This window comes from Petaurus breviceps, unplaced genomic scaffold, assembly GCF_028583685.1.
Source record: "Petaurus breviceps papuanus isolate PSGF00001 unplaced genomic scaffold, PetGlider_PUasm1.0 98, whole genome shotgun sequence".
Classification (NCBI taxonomy): Eukaryota; Metazoa; Chordata; class Mammalia; order Diprotodontia; family Petauridae; genus Petaurus; species Petaurus breviceps.
Genome location: NW_027187460.1, coordinates 31,807,487 through 31,826,310, shown reverse-complemented (window position 1 = coordinate 31,826,310; position 18,824 = coordinate 31,807,487). Strand labels below are relative to the sequence as shown.

The 18,824-nt window shown below is 40.0% G+C and overlaps 1 long non-coding RNA gene across 3 annotated transcripts in view; it reads right to left on the bottom strand.

Moving 5' to 3' along the window:
• LOC138155859 (uncharacterized) overlaps nucleotides 1–18,824 on the bottom strand; it is a 164,279-nt gene that overhangs the window by 20,817 nt on the left and 124,638 nt on the right. The window contains exons 4-5 of one of the 3 annotated variants that reach the window (XR_011167009.1): nucleotides 16,763–17,764; nucleotides 1,204–16,435 (exon numbers count right to left, since the gene is read on the bottom strand). This is a non-coding gene — a long non-coding RNA (uncharacterized lncRNA). Of the gene's footprint in view, nucleotides 1–1,203; nucleotides 16,436–16,762; nucleotides 17,765–18,824 lie in introns of those variants that run through there. The other 2 variants (XR_011167010.1, XR_011167011.1) reach the window with 2 other exon arrangements.

The window sequence follows — 18,824 nt, the reverse complement described above, 5'->3', positions numbered from 1 at the left end:
ACCAGGGCAGAGAGAATTGGAACTTTGATTTACTATTTTTCTATGAAATCAAATTAAATTAAAATCTTTCATTATTATTTCATTTCTCCCTGACCATTATGGCCTGTAAGCTTCCTGAAGGAAGGAAATATGAAATAGTATGTTGTTGTTTTTTTTAAGAAACAGAGGACCTTTATAGGTCCTATTTTTCAGTCCTCTCACTTTAGAGATGAGAGAAGTGGGGACCAGAGAATGTCATTACAAGCATTACATTGCTAAACCCTGCCATGATATTATCAACCTGGTTACTCTTTTAATAAGATCATTCCCATTCAGTAATACTGCCTCATGCAATTTGTCTTGAAGTTTTATGTGTCCACATCTCATCACCTCCTAATCAAGAGCTCCTCATTTCATCCTTTTATCCCTACTGCATAGGACAGGAACTTTTTATTTAAAGTTTGCTGAGTTAAAACTGAATCTAAATGTTCTTATGAAAAGCACTTGAATTTAACGAAAAAGTACTGAACTTGAATTCAGAAAAAATAGGTCCAAACCTTGCCTCTACACTTATTAGCCACAAAATGAAGCAATCAGATTAGATATTGCTATATTCACATCAATATATCACTAACTTAGATACAACATCTAGATCTGTATTCTACAAATAGTAATGATAATTCTTGTTGTTGATATTTACTCGTTTCAGTTGTGTCTGACTCTTTCTGACTCCATCTAGGCTTTTCCTGGCAAAGACACTGGAGTGGTTTGCCATTTCCTTCTCCAGCTCATTTTACAGATGAGGAAACTGAGGCAAACAGGGTCAAGTGACTTGTCCAAGGTTACACAGCTAATAAGTGTCTGAGGCCAGATTTGAAATCAGGAAGATGAGTCTTCCTGACTCCAGGCCTATCACTCTACCCACTACACCACCTAACCACCCCAAAGTCAAGGAGACCTGAGTTCAAATCTGGCCTCAGACACTTACTAGCTATGTGATCCTGGGCAAGTCACCTAACCTCTGCGTAAGTTTCCTCATCTGTAAAATGGGAATAATAAATAACACTTATTTCCCAGGGTTGTGATAAGAATCAAAGGACATAATAATTGTGAAGTACTTAGCACAGTACCTGACATATAGTAAGTGTATGTAAATAATAGCTATTATTAAATAAGATATTAGATTATTTATTAATTTATTAATATTAAATAAGATATCCAATACCCGTGAATAAAAAAAGAAGTTTATTTAATAATAGTACATATAAGATACTAGGCGTAGATACACTGATTCAGGTACATTGCTCTCCTTATCTCCATGTGGAAATACATCTGGGCAACAGGGTGTGTGAGGTCAGATAGGTGGGTGCGATAACTCTGATAGCAGTTGGATGTCTGACAAATCTGAGGGGTATGGCCTCCTCATGGCTGACCTTTTAATGCCCTTGGGTGACCAGGAAGCCATATCAATGGCTGCAGCATTAGCCCCTGGACCAATCAATAAGGGGGGAAAAAAAACTAGCCTACAAGGAAAGGACCCTGGTACATTTTGCTTCTCCCACACTTCTTTTACCTTCACTTGGAGTGCTAATTCATCATAGAATGTCACAGATAGAAGGGACCTGAAAAATCCAAGCTCTGTGTTTTACAGATGGGGCCTCCAGGAGGTAAAGGTCACCTAGAAGAAAAGTCAGTGGCAGAATGGGATTGGAACCAAAGCCTTTTGCTTCCCAGTCCAGAGCTCTTTCTACTTCATGTTACTGTCTCCTCTGTGGTCAGACTTGGCCTAACTTGCTCATTTTGTCAGTTAGCTGTGGTTTGGAAGGATGTGTACCATGACCCATTGCCTTAAAAATTTGCAGGATTACAGAATCTCAACTTTGGAAGACCTCAAAAGCCATGTATTCCAACCAAAAATTGAACAGAAATCCTTTATATACAAAGATATTGGGGGGCTCAAATGAGATAATGGATGTAAGGTACTTTGCAAAATTTAAAGTGCTATGTAAATATCAATTATTATTATTATTATTTAATATTAGCCTACAGCCAGCAGACCTCCAGCCTGGTGATGATTTCATTCTGTGAGCCTTTTCCTGCCCTCCTGCCAAGTTCAAGAAATGTTTATTAAAGCAATACAGGAGTGTTCTGGCAAATGTTTAACAACTGGGCTCTCTGGGGGGAGGGGGGGGGAAATGTATGCACACACTATTTAGTTTATCTGCATTATTAATACTTTCTTAAGCCTGGGGCAGCTAGGTGGCACAGGGATAGAGTGCTGGGCCTGAAGTCAGGACTCATCTTCCTGAGTTCAGATCTGGTCTCAGAAACTTACTAGCTGTGTGACCCTGGGTAAGTCACTTCGGTGTCCCCATCTGAAAATGAGCTACAGAAGGAAATGACAAACCACTCCAACATGTTTGCCAAGAAAACCCCAAATAGGGTCGAGAAGAGTCAGATATGACTGAAATGACTGAACAACAAAAAAGTCAATGCAATCAACAAAATAATAAAGACCTGATTTATAGAGATTCTCCCATTTTTGAGGTACAAATGATCACAATAAAAATTTAGCAATTAGCTTGGGTGGAGGAATATTAAGGGGTTCCCCCGAACTTGTATTTTTTATTTGCTGTATTTTCCAGAAACACTGGACTCAGAGAACGCAAGAGGCCCTGAATGTGTCAAGAACAGACCCCACCGCACCCCCAACTGACAAAATGTGTTGTTTACATCCCAAGCTGGATTGTATCTTGTATATTGTGTATCCTTGGGAGTCAAAAAAGATGCCAGTCAGTATGCATTAGGCTTAGAAATCACTTGTGCAGCTGGGAGCTGTGTAGATAAGCAGACCATCCTAGCTTTATGGTCTTGCTAAACCATAGGTTCCCAAAATGGGCAATACCACCCCCTCTGGAGTACTTAGAATGATTGGGTACAACATAGGGGGAGTTGAATAAAAATAAGGGGGTAGTGGAAGTAAAAGGAAAGAAGAAAAGAGAAGAAAATTTTGAAAAACCATTCAGACATGTTTCATCTGTTGTGTTACAGAGTTAAAAGTCATAGTGGTTGCATTATTTTTCAAATAAACAAACAAAAGGCAAGTTATGACTGATCTGTGGTCAGTTCTGCCAATAGGTCTTAACAAGCAAGTGTTGGCAGGTGAGAGTGTCTCACATTGTCAGGAAGTCCAGCACACATAGGCAGGAAAATGTGCATGTAATGACTTGTTTACAATATGATACTATATGGGGTTACATGACACAAAATTGCACCATCACAATTTCAATTTAGGGAAAAAAACACAAATTTATAATAAATTATACATTTAAAATGCATCACTTTTTTAAAATATATATATTTTTTAAATGACAAAATTTTTTTTAAACACTAAAGGATTGAAGAAAGTAGATTTCCGAGCAATTTTTTTTAAAAGGGCCTGTAGACCAAATAAGTTTGGGGACCTCTGGTCTAGCAGTTTTCAAAAGAAAAGTCTATAGCTTTTGCAATCACTTTGTTCCTCCCATTCAGGAGGAGTTTTGTCCTTTTCCTACCTTTACTGCACTGTTCTCCCTCCCATGCCATGCCCCTTCTGGTCTCTCCTCCATCCTTTGTCCTGCTGTTATAAAAATGCAAACTTCTGTATGGATTGTGGACTCTTTGGATTCCACATGCATATTCATTTCTCGTATAATAAACCTGATTTTCACATAAGTTTTGCGAAGTTGTGATTCCCTGTTTTGACACTTGCAAGCTGATTAGAACTCACTCCAACAAACCCACTACTATATCATCCCTACAAGTGGTCGCCCAGTCTTTACCTTGAAGACCTTCAGCAAGTTGGAACTCACTACCTCCTGAAGCACCCCATTCTACTGTTGGATATTAGGAAGATGTTTGTTACATTAAGCCTGTATCTGCTACTCTCTAACCTGGTGGTCCCAGTTCTGTCCTCTGGGGCCTGGTAGAACAAATCTCATCTCTTCTCTACATAATAGGCTTTCAAATACTAGAAGATAATTATGACATTCAGGGAGTCTCTCCCCTCATAAGTAGTTCCACTTGAATTCCATTCCTTAACCCACTACATATACTTCACAAAAATCACATAATCTCAGCATTAGAAAGGAGCTCACAGGCCATCAAGTCAACTTGTACCTGACAAAGAATTCCCTCTAGGGCAACAGCACTAACAAGTGGTTATCCAGTATCCACTTGAAGACCTTGAGTGAGGAGGAACCTGCTACTTTCTGGTGCAGCCCGTTCCACTTTTTGTAATCGCATGGAAATGCCTTCAGAGTGAGCCAAACAGCCAGTCTCACTCTGTACCTAGCAGTCCGAAATCCTGGCAGAAATGTGCATAATGGAGGAGGGAGAGGCTATTTGGAAAGAACACACTGTTCTTCCTTCCTGCTCCCATCCCCGCTCCCCCAGACAGACTGGGGATATTGGCAACACTTGGAATATTGTAAGAAGGGACCAATACCCCACACAACCCACTTCCAGCCCAGCATTCAATGGTAACTGATGACAAGAACAGCTGCTTCCAGCTGCTTATTTTTTAAAAAAAATGTACTTTTGAGGCAGAGATAGCTGAGGGGATCCGGGCATCTATTCAAGGCCTACCTTCTGCCATAAACAGGAAAAAAAATGTGAATCTCCAGACACATCCGTAACATGCGACCTCAGTAATACAACGTAGCTTTTGCTGCCCCTTCTTTCAGGTGAGTGATAATTGAAAGATCTTTCAGAGAGAAAACATACTCACTCACCTCTTATCTAAACTTCCACTAAGAGCAGCTAGGGTAGAGCAGGGGATAGTGTTGGGCCTGGCATCAGGAAGACTCATCTTCCTGAGTTCAGATATGGCCTTACATACTCATGAACTGTGTGGCCCTGGGTGAGACACTTAACCCTTTTTGCCTCAGTTTCCTCATCTGTAAAAAAAAAATGAGCTGGAAAAGTAAATGGCAAACCACTCCAGTATACTAGCCAAGAAAACCCCCCAAAAAAAAGTCAGAAACAACTGAAAACAACTAAACAACAACATAGTAAGAGGCATCTAACAATGAAATGGACTGCCTCAAGAAGGTTCCTCTCCTTGGAGGTCTTCTAGCAAAGACTGGATGACCCCTTGTCTGGTATGTTACAGTGGGAACCCCTTTCTGATATAAGGAGAACAACATGACTGCTGGAGTTCCTTCCGACTCAGAAATTCTATGAACCACATGGGAACAAGAGAAACTGAGGCAGACAAAGCAGTTTGCCAAAGAGCAAAGAGTAAGCCAGTAGAAATGTTCAAACAGAATTCAGTCTGGCAAATTGTGGCATTAAACCCAAAGACCTGTCCCTTGGTTTTCCACATAAGTAATCCATTACCAATTATCTGTTTCTGGCTTATCCACCATGCCTATATTCTCCATCATGGATGACAGATGTCTCATTCATTCATGCTGTGAATAATAGATGGTCAGTTCATAGATATCTGCAAACTAAAATTAAATGACTAATACACATTTCTTTATAAAATACTTCAGATAAATATTGGTTGCTATAGTTATTAGTACCTCTTAGGCCTTAGTTATGTGGCCTTTTGAGTGACCAGATATTATGGGCTATTAGTCTGCATTGATGTTGTCTGGAATGGGCAAGGATATAGCACTTTTTACTCCTGGACTCACAGAACTTCAGAGTCAGAAGGGACTTTAAAGTTTGACCTACCCATTTGTGAAAAAGAATCCCTTCTTCTGCACTGCTGACCAGGCATGTTCTGGCCTTTTTTAAAAGGACTCCAGGGAGGTCTGCTCTGGTCATACTACATCTGGCACATGGAGCTTAGTTCTGGGCAGCACATTTTAAAAAGTTTATGGGCAAAATGGAGTGGGTCCAAAGAAGAGAACCCAAGACAGTGAAGGAGGGGCGGCTAGGTGGCGTAGTGAATACAGCACCAGCCCTGGAGTGAGGAGGACTTGAGTTGAAATCCAGCCTCAGACACTTAACACTAGCCGTGTGACCTTGGGCAAGTCACTTAACCCCAACTGCTCTACTTTCCCCCCTCCAAAAAGCAACAATAAAAAAAAAGACAGTGAAGAATCTGGATCTCATGATAAATGAAAATCAATTGAAGAAACTGGGGATACTCAGCCTGAGAAAGAAAAGACATTGAAGAGATATGATAGCTATCTTCATTATTTGATAACTAGCATGAGACACAGGGATTAGGCTCATTCTTCTTGACCTCAGAAGACAGAACTTGGAGCAATGGCTGAAAGTGGTTTAGAGTCATCTCAAAATGACATTCCCATCCCTTGTGGTCTTCAAGTGGAAGAAGGACATCCTCTTTCCAGGGATGTTATAGAAAGATTTTTCTGATCTAGTTCTTTGCCACCAAGAAGGAAGTTGCTATAAATATTTTAGAACAGATAGATTCTTCTCCTTTTTTCCTTCATCATCTTCGGAAATAGACCTAGTAGTGGTATTGCTGTTCAAGTCTAGGTTAGACTCAATAGCCTCAGAGATCCTTCCAACTATGATATTGTTTGGGTCCTCACTGCTATAACAGTGAAAGCTAGTATTTATAAGGAATGAGATTGCTGATATGCCTCATAGACAATTAATGTATGACCTTAACCAGTTGCCAGAATTACTCAGTCAATCAACAAGCATTTATGAAACATTTATAAAGTGCCAGACATTCTGTTAATGCTGGGAATACAAGGCAAAAGCAAAAACAGTCCTTGTATATGTAATACATAATATTCATTGTATTTAGTGGCTAGTATTAAATCATTGTTGATTATTGAATGTGAGAATAACGTGATCAAAATGGTAAAGGGGAAGAAATACAAGCAGTTTTGTGAAAGCAAGACAAGATAAGGAGATACATTGGGATCAGCTCTTGGGGAAACAATTGATTAGCAGGATTATTCAGGGCCTGCTACTTCCCAGGCACTAGAGATGCAAAGATAAAAATAAAACATGTTCTACTTATATTCTAGAAGAAGAGACAATTATGAGTGTGTGTGTGCATGCGCGCGAATGCATGCATCAATTAAGTGCCTTCTCTGTACCAGGCACTGATTATTATTTCATTCTATCTTCACAGCAACCCTGGGAGATGGTTGCTGTTATTATCCCTATTTTACCACTGAGGACACTGAGGTAAACAGAGGTTAAGTGAGATGCCAAGGGTCACACAGCTATTGTGTCTGAGGCTAGATTTGAACTCAGACCTTCCCAACTTCAGGTCCAGCTCTCCATCCACTGTGCCACCTAGCTGCCATCAGGAAAGTTTTCACATAGAAGGTGGTGTGTCATTTGATTATTGAAGCAAACAAGGGGCTCCAAGAGGTAGGGATGAAGGACTACATTCCAGACATGGGAAGAGCATGGAGATTAGAGATAGAGTCCCCTTTTGAGGACAGCAAGGAGGCTAGAAAGGGAATAATGTATAACAAGATAAGAAAGAGAAGTTGAGGCTGGTTGTAAAGGATTTGAAATTCCATTCTCCCTCAAATATGCAATTGCAGGACTATGGAGCCTGATTATTCAATTTTCAGTATGAACATTTGTACCTTTGAAATAGGCAAATTCTTCAAATCAGGGCATGATTTGTTGTTTTGTTGATTTCCAGACTTAAGTGGTAGGAAAAAATATTAATAATACAAATTAAACTTTAAGGTATGTGCTGCCTTTTCAAAAATCTGGTTGTTAAACATTTATTATCATACCTTCTAGGAAGAGAGAAGAATGGGAACTTCTGATCCACATAATTATGCAATACTGAACTGCATGATATCTAACATACAGAGTCTGAATTTTTATATATATTGAAGAATAAAAATTAGAACACAATAGTAATGATTAGCATTTATATAGCCCTATAAGATTTGCAAAGAGCTTTAGAAATATCTATTAGCTGTATATTAATCTTATATATTAATGTATTGTATCTTGATATAGATATATTAATCTGTTGGATGTATTATCTAAGTGTCTACAGTGCAGATTTGCTTCAGTAACATCCATGCTTACAATTCCCTACATCAATTAAAAATAAATTCTCCCTCCCCTTTTGAAAAAACTCTGTTGGGGAAATTTATTGAGACTCAGTGTATGAAACATTATTTTCCACTGTCAAAGTCAGAGCTATAGTCAGTAATTTTGTGCCTCTGGAAAGTAGGGGCTTTTCTGAAGGAAGAGGCTTCAAGGAGGAATGTGATGGCCACTTGGGAAGAAAACTACCCTTGGGACACTTAACATGGTACAATTCTAAGCCCTCAGGTACAGTTTCTAACCTGCTTAAGGACGGGCTTCTATTGAGACAGGGACTAGGTCTAGGAATATGACCTTGTGATGTATGAAAAGTTCAAGAGACAATTTCTGAGTAATTAATCATTTTATTAGTTATAGCTAGTGAAAATTAATAAAAGGATGGTTATTTGGCTGTCTCTCATAAATCAAAGATGGCTTCTTAATGCTTATATGCCCTTGGAAGAGAGGGTGTTCCTGACAGATGGCAATCAACTCTTTTTGATTAATAATTAATGAGAAGAATAAATATTATGGAAAGAGGTGGACCCATTCTAATAAGGTGCTGGGGACCTTGACTCAGATCACTCAGACCACCCTCATCTAGAGTAAGGGAGTCCATCTCCACTCAAACCATCTGACACACATTGTAAGCTCCTTGAGGATCTGACTAGATGAAGACGGAAATGACTGAATAATAGACTATATAAGATAATGAATGGGAAAGGACTTTGAGGCGCTAAAAGGACAAGTCATTACAGTGAATTTACCACCTAAGCCATGACTTCTCAGTTAGGAATTCTGAGTTTGAGTGAGGAATGGAAGCCTGTAGCTTAGGAGAGGTGCCTGAGCGGATGATATCAATAAAAAGTAGAGTCAGATGAGGAGAGGGAAGGAGGTCCAGCCTAGTGAGGATGTCCCACGGGGAGCTTTGATATTCAATCATATACCTGCTGAGTCGCTTACTCAATGTACAATCACTTCCATTGCATATGGTTCTGTGGGGGTGCAGTGTTGAGGGAGGGATGTTATGTCTTTTTGACTGGGCTTTCTAATGATGTCCCATCAGTGGGAGAGAAGTTAAGTATATTCTTCCTGTTTCCTTCTCTAAACAAACTTCAGAGGAGATTCCTGCCCAGGACAGGGGTCACCAAATCAGAAACATGTTTGACTGCACTGGAGATAGTCAGTGGGGACCCCTTGAGTTAAGAGAGAGAACAGGTTTGGGTCTTCCTGTATACTATGGGGCTTTTCTTGTTAATGGTATTAGGACTGTTGTTAAGACATTTTGTTTAGGTTGCAATGTTGTAGGTTGTGGTCTCAAACTCAAATAGAAATACAACCACTAACTCACGAGGAAGTCCCTGCAGGTGCATATGGATTTAGAAAACCACAAACTAACATTACATTTTATTGTATTTTATTTATTTTGTTAAATATTTCCCAATTACCCTTTAATCTGATATATTGGCTGTTTTTGATGATACTACCAAAGGGAATTGTCATTTCTAGCGTCTTTCAGGGGTACCCTTCTGTTCATGAGGTTCCCCTCTAAACTGAGTAACAATGTTGTTACGAGGAGTGAGCATTGTAAATTATGGAATATGGAGTCTTGCACACAGTAGGCACTTAATAAATGCTTGCTGAATTCAGTTGAATAAACACTTATAAAATTAATTGCACCAGGTGTTTGTCTCAGAAAGAAAATCTGGAGAACAGTCAACAGCGAAGTCTGTGGGTGCCGTTTCCTCACCAGCTCCCCCTGTGCCTGCCCACACCCCAGGTGTAGCCCAGACTTTCATCTTCCATTGCATTCCATTCCATCATTCCATTTCATCATCCCATTATAGGGGTCAGTCCACCAGGGTAAAAAAACCACATGGTGTCCTAAGATATACTTCCTTCCTCTTTCCTGCCTCTCCCCCTAGGTTGAGAGAAATGGTTATTTCTTTCTCATATTAATAATCAATTATTATTGGGGAAATCCAGAATTTTTCCCTTCCTATTCCCTCATTCTCTACTATCTCCTGAAGAATAGGACTCATAATGAGATTGTATTTAACATTCTCCTCAACCGTGTTAAGACCCCACCCAACTGGGAAAGTTTATATCTGATCAAAAGGTAAAGAGATTTGGGGAGGGAGGGGGCTTTTTTGGAGGAGGGAATGCAGGGCAATTGGGGTTAAGTGACATGCCCAAGGTCACAGTGCTAGTAAGTGTTAAGTATCTGAGGACAGATTTGAACTCTGTTCCTTCTGATTCCAGGGCCAGTGCTCTATTCACTGCACCACTTAGCTGCTCCAAGAGATTTTAATCTATGATACATAAAAGATCCAAAGAGAGTATGTGAAGGGAACTGAAACAGGACTAGCATCAGCTAAGAAGACCAGGAAAGGCTTTCCTACAATCAATAAATAAACATTTATTAAACTCCTACTAAGTGACAGGCACTGTGCTAAGATCTGCGGATACAAAAAGAGACAAAAGACCGTCCCCTACCCTCAAGGAGCTTAAAATCTCATAGAGGACATAATAAGCAAACAAATATATGCAAAGCAAACTATATGTGGTTTAAGTAGGAAACAATTAACAGGGGGAAGGTGAAATTTGAGATGAGACTTGAAGGAAGCCAGGGAAACAAAAATAGGTGGGTGAAGGTGTAGGCAGGCACAGCTCTCCAAGACTATAAATTGCCAGTCTGCATTGCTGGGGGAAGTTCCCATACAGATAACTCCATACACTTAAGAACTAACAGGTCTAGACCCAAAAAGTGAGCAAAGAATTAATCAACAGCATGTATTCAGTACCTATTGTATGCACAGAAGCAAATAGAAAGGATTTTGTGTTAATACTGGACAAAATGCACTTCTAGATCTAGTATAGGGGTGGGGAACCTGCGGCCTCAAGGCCCCTTAAGAAAAGGATGTGTTCTATAAAACTGGGACTCAGTCCAAAGGCCACACCACATATGGCCTTTAGTCCACAGGCTCCCCACCCCTGATCTAGTAAGTTCTAGATCTGGGTGAACAGAGTCTAAAGGAAACTACCACCTCCCTATCTGGAAAGCCTCAATGGATACAGTGAATGATCGGAGAAGTTCTTTTCCTAGGTATATGACAAAATCTTGGTGGAGGCACCAAGGGAGCTGGAGTAAAGAGTTAGCTTAGCACAGAGCAGTGGCCAAACTCAAATAGAAATGGGGGGCCACTAAACCAAACATATGACTTAGAAAACCACATATAACATTTGATCTGTGATTTATTGAACTTTTTTAGTTTGTTAAATATTTCCCAATTTTGAATAGTTTTGCAGCAAATTTCTCTGATTAAGATCTCATTTCTCAAATGTGTGGGGAACAGAATCAAATTTATAAGAATAAGAGCCATTCTCCAAATCTCAGAGGAAGAAATCAGTTGTCAATAGTCATATGCACACTTGCTCTAAATCACTAATAATTAGAGCAAATCAAAACAAATCTGAGGTACCACCTCACTGCCATCAGATTGGCTAAAATGACAGAAAAAGAAAATGACAAATGCTGGAGGGATGTGAGAAAATAGGTACACTAAAGCATTTTTAGAAGAACTGTACAATTGTGAAGCGTAATTTGGAACTATGCCCCAAAAGCTATTAAAACTGTGTATACCCTTTGATCCTGAGGTACCACTACTAATTCTATACCTGAAAGAGATCAAAGGAAAAGGAAAAAGACCTATTGTACAATATAATCATAGCAGCTCTATTTATGATGGCAAAAAAAAAAATGAGAAAATGAGGGAATCCCCATCAACGGGAGAATGGCTGAACAAGTTATAGTATGTGTATGTGATTGGGATATCATTGTCCTGTAAAACAAATATTGAAGGGAGATAGTTCTGGAAAAACCTGGGAAGACTCATATGAATTGATGCAAAATGAACTGAGCAGAAACAGAACAATTTACACAGTAAAAACAATAAGGTAAAAATAATCAACTGTGGATGATTTAGTAACTCTGATCAAGACAATGACCTACCACAACTCCAAAGATTTCATGATGTAAAAAGCTGTCCACCTTCAAATAGAAAACTGATGGATTCAGTAAATATTTAAGAATATTTTTTCTTTCTTTTTCCTGATTTTTTTCTTTTTTCAGAACATGGCTAATGCATAAATATGTTTTGCATGACTTCATTTGTATAATGAATATTGTATCTTTTGCCTTCTCAAAGAATAGAGAGGGGGTGGATGAAGGGGAAGGATTTAGAATTAAAAATATTGTAAAACTGAAAGATAAATATTTTACAATGATATTTTAATCTGATTCAGGCCCTTTTCAAAAGTGTTGAAGCCTCTCGCATAAAGAAAAGAGTTAAGGATTGCATTTCAGCAGCGCCAGTTCTGAAACCACCTTCAATTCAATTCATCTGTGAACAGCTGCTATGTACAAGATAGCATTGTTTAGTATTGATAGAGAGCTGGCCTTGACATTAGGACAACCTGGGTTCAAATTCTCCTGTGGACACATACTGGCCACATGACCATGGTCGAGTTTTAACCTCTCAGTAACCCAGATAGCTCTCTCAGGCTCTAAGTCACAAATGAGTTTCTCATCAGCATGGGTACAAGGAATCTCCACGGTGGGAGATCCCCATCCCCTAAAACACTGTTCTGAATATACATAAGGCACAATACTAGGCCCTAGAGATCCAAAGACAAAAACAAAACAGCCTTGCCCTAAATCCTATTGGAGGTACCCAACCTAGACACAAGTAAGAGAACATAAGAGGAATTGAGGAGGGAGTGAGTTCTAACAATTAGGATTCAAGGATTAAGCCTTCAGAAGAAGGAGCAGTGCAGGAACTGAACCTTAAGGAAGATAAGGATTCTGAGAGGAAGAGGTGAAGAAAGAGTACATCCCAAGCGTGAGGAAAGGCTGATGCCAAGGTACTGAGGCAGAGAATGAACAAATTGTCAGGTTGAGAGGGAAACTAGTAGTAGACAAGAACATAAGAGTTTACAAAATGGAAGAGTTTGAAATAAGCCTGGAATGGTAGGTAGATAAGAGCCAAATTTTGGAAGGTCATAGAGTTGGGCTGAGGAGTTATTTCTTAAAGCAGGGGAAAGAGAAACACGGGGCAAGAGGTGCAGTTTGAGAAGAGTAATGTCCCTTCCAGGCTTTCAGCCTCAGTTTCCCCACCTGTAAAATGAGAAGATTGAACCAGATTGCCTCTAAGATTCCCTCCCAACCTGACAGTCTTTATACAGGTCTATTAGCTTGGACAAAGAGGATATTGAATGTATTTGGGAGAAAAAAAATGAAGGGAGTGGGTGGGGAGAGCAGTTGACAAGGGGAGAGTTGCGGTCTCCAATATTACGTCCTTGATAATGACAGAGGGCAAGGCAGCATGTGATGCTTGGCAAGGGCCGAAGTCACAAAGATTTCTGGCTGTTGCACAAAGGAAGTTTTGTATCCCTTGGGTGTGCATTTGATTAAGCTCACCCTTTCTCAAACCAAAGCCCAAGATACTGATCAGCAGAAGAGAAAAGCGTGGGCAGACTTTCTGATATCTCATCCCACTGTCCTGAGTCACACAGCTGGGGCTGGAGCAGTAGACTACCAGCTCGGAGGTCTAATGGCATGAGTAGCCAAATAGCCAGCTGTCTATCAAAGCACAGAGAGAACTGGAAGTCAGCTTTCAAGCCTGTTCAAACAATGCTGGCACAGGAAAGGCCTGATAGCTAGGCCTTGAGCCCTTATTAATTCCTCTCTGCCACTGAAAGTCACTTTTCCTCTCTCTAGCACAGATGGAATGTTCTTCCTTATATAAATGGAATAATGGGACCCCTTGGAGCCCCACTCACACTGAATGAGAAAATGTATTAGGGATGTTTCATTCATTCATCTACATGCATTTAATCACTCAAGAAAAATGTGGGTGGTGCAGTGGATGAGCACTGGCCCTGGAATCAGAGAGACCGAAGTTCAAATCTAGCCTCAGACAGATACTTACTAGCTGTATGATCCTGGGCAAGTCATTTAACTACTGTCTCAGTCTCCTCATCTGTAAAATGGGGGTAATAATAATACCCACCTTCCAGGGTTGTTGTGAGGGTTAAATGAGATAATAATTATGAAATACTTAGCACAGTATTTGGCACATAGTAAGCGCTATGTAAATATTAGCTATTATTCTTATTATATATTAATTTCTGCTAAGGAAGAAAGGGAGGGAGGGGGGGAAGGGAAGAAGGGGAGATGGAAAGAAGGATTTATTAAGCTCCTACTATGGACTAGGCACTGTGCTGTGCTTTACAAATATCCTATTTGATCCTCACAACTATATGGGAGATAAATGCTATTATTATCTCCCGTTTTATAGCTGAGGAAACTGAGACGGACAGAGGTTAAAACCACTTGCCCAAGGTCACATATTGCAGCAGCAAGATTTGAACTCAGGTCTTCCTGACACCAAGTCCAATACTCTATCTGCTGTACCACTTAGCTGCCTCTTGAAGGGATAGACACAAACAGACCATGTCTCTAGACTGTTGAGATGATCCATGCCACCAAATAAAGGCATGGCACTAAGGAATGGGGATCTCCATTTCTCTGGGAACCAGATAGGGCTTGGCGTTTCCTGAGTACCCTCCATTGCCCATAAAGGCCAAGGTGAACATTAACTTGCCTGTCCTTATTGCTGAAAAGTGCTGCTTGTAAGAGTCAGGGCATTACAAGCAGGTCTTTCTTATTCCTTTTAATATGATTCCATATTCATGTCATGGAAAACAGATATGAGCAATCTTTCACCCAAAGATAGTAACACATACTATGGTTTAATTTTGTTTGTTTGTTTTCCAGCATAGCTCATGATGGTCCTTGGAAATATATATATACCACAAGATGGAAAGAGTCCAATTTGAAACTAGAAGAGGAATGGACAATTCAGAAATAATCTCCTCATAGACACTTAAGATATGTCAAGAGAAAAAAGTCAGAAGCTAGGTGGTACAGTGAATATAGCACTGAGCCTGGAGTCAGGAAGACCTAAGTTCAAATCCAGCCTCAGACACTTACTAGCTGTGTGACCCTGAGCAAATCATAACCTCTACAATCTTCTCAACTTTAAAAGGGGGGATAATACAAGCATCTATCTCCCAGGATTATCATCAAGATCAAACGAGATAGTTTAAAAGCACTGAGTATAATGCCTGGATCATAATAGGCACTATGTAAAGACTAGCTGCTATTACTGTTATTAAAATTAATCATGTCACCCAGACCTCTGCCATCAGCTCAACTTACAAAAAACTCTCATGGAACCTTCACTGGACATGGGGAATGATATAATGAGACGATTCCCTTTACAATGCCTGACACAAAACTCCTTCCACAACAGGCCCTTCAGAAATTATGTGAACTAATAGAAATGAAGGCAACACTACCTGGAAGAACAATTCAGGCATGAATGAGCATTAACCATTGTGAAAACTAACTGGCTTCCCAAATGGCCCCATGCCATCCATCTATGAGGAAAATGGCTCAGATTCTATATGCCAAGAGCCCTGAGCAGAACAAACATTCCAGGAGAAAGGAGTCTCAGGAGACTGGTAAATTCTTTGGCTTCCCAAAAACACAAAGATGCTGCCAGATTACAGAGTCTGTTGACATAGAAAAAGTCTGTATCAGCTAATAATGGTGATCTGAAGGCCCCAGATGCCTTTTTTCTTTGTTTCTCTGCTGTCCAAGGCTCTACCTCCAGCATAGATTTAGGAATCAACCCTACATATAGCCAAATGGAATTGAGTCACTTAAGACTTCTCATTTCTAAGCCATTCTATTCTATTCCCATTTCTCATTTCAGGTCCTACTTATAGGATACAGTTTCCAAGCCTCACCATCCTAAGCACCTTCCTCTTGACTACAGTTTGACAATGTCCTTCTTAAACCAGTGCCCAGAAATGAGTACAGTCCTACAAACGGAAGCTAACAAGGCAAAGGACATTGTGGCTGACACCTCCCCCATTCTGGGCCACTGTCTTTGCACCAGTGAAGTCTCAGACCAAGGTCGCTCGGTGTGCCACCACAAGATACTGTTGATTCATACTGAGCTTGCCAGTCACTAAAATTTCAGTAGACAGTGTTTGCCAGGGTCTGCCTCCTTATTCAGCCAACTCTTTCCCAGTCAGCTCTCTCCACTCTTTTTTGCCAAATGTTTTCAGTGAAGTCAATGGCTGAATGAAGACTAGAACTTCAGTTTCTGGATTCCCAATTTATTCTATTTTACACTACTCAGCACTGATTTCATGGTCCTAACTTTGTTGGCTTAAAACATTCTTTTAGGGGGCAGCTAGGTGGCACAGTGAGTAGAGCACCAGCCTTGGAATCAGGAGGACCTGAGTTCAAATCTGACCTCAGACACTTAACAATTACTAGCTGTGTGACCTTGGGCAAGTCACTTAACCTCAATTTCCCTGCCCTTCCCCCTCCAAAAAAACCATTCTATTAGGTGACAAACCTTCATCGACATTCCCCTTTGCTAGCTTTTGATAAGAGGTTGGTGGATAGAGAGAGAAAGGGGGAAGGGAATTAACATTTATTAAGTGCCTACTGTGCGCCAGGCTCTGTTAAGTTCTTTACAAAAATTATCTCATTTGATCCACACAACAATCCTAAGAGGTAGATGCTATTATCATCCCCTATTTTGCATACAAGGACACTGGGGCAGAGGTTAAGTGACTTGCCCAGGGTCACACAGCTAGTTTCTGAGACTGAATTTTAACTGTCTTCCTCCCCCCAGGCCCAGTACTCTATCCATTGTGCATGTATATATTTATGTAATGTGTATATAAAGTGAGACTACAAATTTACATGTTAATAACACAGATAATGGATGCTATCTTAGGATCACCAAATTTTAAAATTAGAAGGAACCTCAAAAATCATCTAGCCCATCAACTTGATTTTACAGATGCCAAAACTGAGGCCAACTAAGACCAGAAGCCATCTTTTGACTACTAGTCTATTTCTCTTTTCCCCACATAAGGTGTAGTTGGGCAGACCCATAACTAGAAAGTGGCTGGCCAGAGTGGACAATATGGTTTGTTCTGTCCTGGTATGTCACGGTCGAAAAAATTGGGGAAAGACCAGACCATCCCACAGTGCCAGCTACTTGTCGTGCTTTTTGTTCATTGAGAACAATTATAACCCAACTCTCCTTATTTTCTCAGACCTGATTTATCTGACAAATCCAGAGTGCATGGGCCTCATAGAAACGTCAGCCATCTTCTCCATCCCAGGGAATTTACTAATTAGAGTGACAGCAGTACTTGGAAGCAATGACTTCTTAGACAGTTCCTCTTGGGAGCCAAGAAAGATCAAAAGGTTTCCTTTCACATGAGAAGTGTCAGGATCCTGCAGGGTCTGGAATGCTGTATTCAGCCAAGAAGGGAGCTGGGAATGTCCTGTATGGGGCCTCTCAGTCTCCAGGGAATTCTTTCTAAGGGAAAAAATTCCTGAAACTCCATTTCCCCTCTGGAAACTTCAAGGCAGGATTCCACCATCCCAGATACAGATTTTCATGCCACTATAATTCCGATGATCCTTATCCTCTGGGATTTTCAAATCTTCTTTATATGGGACATGATCCAATTCTCTGGGCCTGAGGCCCCACTTTGGAATGGATGGCAAATCCAGACTTTATTCCCCCATTCCTCCTTGGAGCTCCTCTGGCCCCAATTCTGAGCATGAGATCCTCCAAATTCAGCTTCCTGTCTAAAACACAAGAGAGAAAAACAAGTCAGGGGAGAAAGCAAAATATCCATTGTCCTTGGCAAAGTTGTGATTTAGGGTATGCTTTATTTATTAGTTTTCTTCTCATTGTCACCCCTATTTCAGTGATAAAATAATCTTCCTAAATCTTCTATCTGATGATGTCATTCCTCATTTCAAGAATCTTCAGTGGCTCCCTATTATCTCTAGGATAAAATATAAGCTCTTCCGTTTGACATTTAAAGCCTTTCACAGTTTGGCTAACTTTCTAGACCCTTATCATATTATAGTTATCCTTTCCACACCACAACTTTCCCCATAGCAGTTTTAATACATCAGCATAAGAAATTAAATGAGAATTTGGGGGGAGTTTTGCAGAAGCTGCAGCTGACCCACAAAGGCCAGCAAACAACACAAAAAATGTTTAGGAACTCAGAAATTCATAGAATATGTGTATAGTATTGTGTAATATAAATATATTTTAGTTTAATACCATAATAATTCAGACTTCTTCTCTGGTATGAAGGGAGGGTCAAATAAATTTACATGGATTTTCCAGATCACAGGGGTATTATGCCCTTAATTCCCCTGATGTAGAAGGGATAACTGTATTTCTTTTTATACATTCTGCATTCATACTAACCTAGACTACCTGCTTCTCCCAAAATTTGGCATAAGAAAAAGTACCAATCAATTAGTAACAAGTGTTTATTAAGTTTTTGCTTTGTTCTAGACTCTGTGGTGGCTGACAGGGATATAAATACAATAAATGAAATTATACTTACTTGTAAGGAGTTAATATTCTAACAACAAAACACTTCCCCCATTAACTTGGGCTATACTTTCCCATATATATGCATAGCACCAAAGAAAAGAGTGGATACAATTAGAGAAGTAGAGATCATCTACATACATGTAGGGAATACATTGTGACCATGGTACACATGTGGCAGGACATATACATGGGGAACATGCAGCTGGAGTTCATGCATTAGGGGGTGAATACATAGGGAATATATATTCCCTAGGCACACTGGGAGAGAAGCAACTCAGACCTTTGACT